The 3,345-nt window shown below is 32.0% G+C and overlaps 1 protein-coding gene across 1 annotated transcript in view; it reads left to right on the top strand.

The window, feature by feature from the left end:
* The first annotated feature begins 2,481 nt into the window (after positions 1-2,481).
* LOC106872891 (probable phospholipid-transporting ATPase IA) overlaps positions 2,482-3,345 on the top strand; it is a 427,279-nt gene continuing 426,415 nt past the window's right edge. Inside the window, exon 1 of the mRNA XM_014920050.2 lies at positions 2,482-2,803. The gene's annotated coding sequence lies outside the window, so the exon portion shown is untranslated. The remainder of the gene's footprint in view (positions 2,804-3,345) is intronic.

Genomic DNA, 3,345 nt, shown 5'->3' with positions numbered 1-3,345 from the left:
AATTAAATATTTATTGAAACAAACAGCTAGGTTTCTTTCTCTCAGAGAGTTCTGTTGCAAATCTATACAAGTGAACGCGTGGACATCAAAATAGGAATTTTGAAAAAAGTGTCTACAAAACTAGTTTTTAAACATCGACTGGCTATGGGGTGTGCTCCAGAATAAAGTAGAAATGAAAGGGGTTCATAGATAAACAAAAATAGTTGAGAACCATTGGCCTAGAATTTCGATTATATTTAGCAGCTGGCTTAGTAGAAGCCCAAAAGATTATCTACTGTCTTTCCAGGTACAACTTCGGCCACCTTTAAGAATTCAATATATCTACTAGCCATGAACAAGCTTAAAAGATTAAAAAAAAAAAAAAAAAACGTAGCAGCATTAACTTTCGGTAACGATTTTCTTCCACGCTAAGAATTGCCTAACCATGGAATAAACCACCCAAGTCAGTTCTTAGTTGTCAGGATGCTGCATTCTTTAAAAAGTTCATGCTTCTTGGAATTCACCAAGACTTCTCCTGACGCGTCTGTGCAATCCTTTTTCTTTGAGATTCCTTTACTGTTCATTTTCTGTCTATTAGTATTTTATTCTGTATATATTTTGACTGTTACAGCTGTCTTCACTTGACTTATAACTACTTTCTCTATCCCTTTTTATCATTTTCCGATGATTTACAGAGCACCCGAGCATTATAATACAATAAACGTAATGTTGTTATTTGTTATTCAAATAAACAACATTTTTCGTTATCGTTGCATTTGTGGAAAATAAATAACATCTTGTATTTCGGTTGTCTTGAAATAGGCTTCGCATCCACGTGGTTCAGCTTGGACAAGTGTATTCCACCCTAGTTCTGAGCCTACCAATACATTGAGAGTGAATTTGGTCGAAGGAAACTTTATGGAAGCTTTCCGTTTGTATATAGACATAGATAGACACATATCTATTAAAAGTTCTTCCTGAGCTATAGGCCCATAAGCTCTGGATTCTGTGGCGTATATATCCTGCCCCAACTCCTGACGAACCACCGGTCCGTCGCAGAGTTGCTCATTTTTGCCAACGTGAAATGATATGTTTTGCTGGGCGAAATGCTTGGCGGTATTTCGTCTGCCGCAACGTTCTGAATTCAAATTCCTCCGAGGTCGACTTTGCCTTTCATCCTTTCGGGATTGATAATTTAAGTACCAGTGAAACACTGGGGTCGATGAAATCGACTGTCCCCCTCCTCTAAATGTCAGGCCTTGTGCCTATTGTAGAAAGGATGGTAATTTTTCAGATTAACATCCGCACGATTTTCACTAGGGTGTTAGGGTTAGGGTTTTAGGGTCAGGGTTAGGGTTAGAGTTTAGGGTTAGGGTTGGGATTAGGGTTAAGGTTAGGTAATCGTGCGGGTGTTAATCTGAAAAATTACCAAAAGGATTATATACAGGGTGTCCACAAAGTCTGGGTAAAATCATAACAAACAATTAAATATAAGAAATAATAATTTCTTAAAGTATGTGTTAATCCCCATGTACCCAGACTTTGTGGACACCCTGTATATGTTAGATATGATTGATTTTGTGTAAGTTAAAATATAATATAATAAAAGTTTATTAAAATAAAAGAAAATGACTGCTATACAGCCTCAATTTGTCTCCTGAACATAACTCATGTTTGTGTTGTATGCCGTCTGTTAATAACCTCAGTAATAAGTCAAATATCTATTGATTTAGCAATGTTTTTGATAGATTTCATTAAATAAATAATAATATGTGTTGTTTTATTAACCACTATGTTAATTCACTTTCTTAATTAACAAAATGACTGATTTAATTATATATGTATAAATCATATATGTATATAAATATATGTACATATATATAAATATGTACATGTATGTATATACAAATATATATTTGTATGTACTTAAATATATGTATTATAAATATATATATGTATGCGTGTATAAATATATGCATATATTTCTAGAAATATGTGTGTATATCTTATCCGTCTATTTTATTTATTTGTTTAATTATTTTTCTCTTTCATTTATATTTTTAGAATTACATACGAGCGGTTTTTTCATTGGAAGTATATATATACACACCTGCTGGCTTTGGGCTCTATATTTCTTGGACATACATGCACACGGTCTGCCACGTTTACCATTTCTAATCAATCACTCAAACACACAAATAATCGATCAATCGATTTAACAGTTTCTAAACTTAGAATTTAGTATTTGCATTTATCATTATTATTATTGTTTTTATTTGGAGGCGGACTGGAATTGGAACTGAATGGAGATTTTAAAGAACGTTTAAAACAATACACACACGTATTCACATATACATACATACATATAACAAATCTCACACGTTGATACTTAACATGTTCATGTATTCTTGGTGCATGTCTATACAATAATATATACACACTAAACATATATATATATATATATATATATATATATATTGTTTATTAATTAGAAAAAAAGACAGATGGAGACCAAGAAATTCATATTCGACTAATTTTAAGGAATCGTGTTGCGTTGGTAAAATTTATTATTAATATCTTTTTGTTTCTTTCTTTTTTTTAAAAAAAAAGAAAAAATTAAATGTTCTGGAAAATACTTGAATTCTTAACAGAGGAAAAAAATTTTTTAAAAAACAAGCATAAAAAATAATTACTAAAAATAATAATTATAATAATCGTAAAAGAAGGGAACGAAATACAAAAAAAAAAAATAATAATAATAATAAACCGAGAGAAAGAAAGGAACAATGACCCTCGCCGAATTTTCTGAGACCAAATTAACCATGTGAGTAACTTGTTTATAACATATTATAATATCTTTTTTTGTCTTCCATACATTATTGGCAACTACTATTATTGAACGTGTGTGGTGTGTGTGTGTGTATGTGTGTTTCAGGGTGATTTATTTCTGGGTGGTCGTAGAGCTGTTTATGACACTGTTTAGGTGTGTTTGCCATCGTACGTTCACCTTTCTCTAATGATGTGTATCATTGTAAAGCGCACAATGATATTAACCACTTACTATTCCAATCTATCTCTTATCATCTCTCTCTTTTTCTCATTCTTCCTTTCTTTCTTTCTTATGTCGCTACCTGACAGTTTTTCTCATTGTCTATCTCTTTCCATATATCTATTGTCTACCTGTCTTTCTATCTCTCCCTCTCTATCTTTCTATCTTCAACTAACTGTCTCTGTCTTTCCATTTGTCTGTCTATCTATCTGTCTATCTATCTATCTATCTATCTATCTGTATGTCTATCTGCCTATCTGTTTGTCTGTCTATCTATCTGCTAGCTGTCTATCTACCTATTTATCTGTCTATCTTCA

The sequence above is a fragment of the Octopus bimaculoides genome, chromosome 7 (genome assembly GCF_001194135.2).
Source record: "Octopus bimaculoides isolate UCB-OBI-ISO-001 chromosome 7, ASM119413v2, whole genome shotgun sequence".
NCBI lineage: Eukaryota > Metazoa > Mollusca > Cephalopoda > Octopoda > Octopodidae > Octopus > Octopus bimaculoides.
Note: the sequence above shows the minus strand (reverse complement) of the source record. Positions and strands in the feature narration are given on the sequence as shown.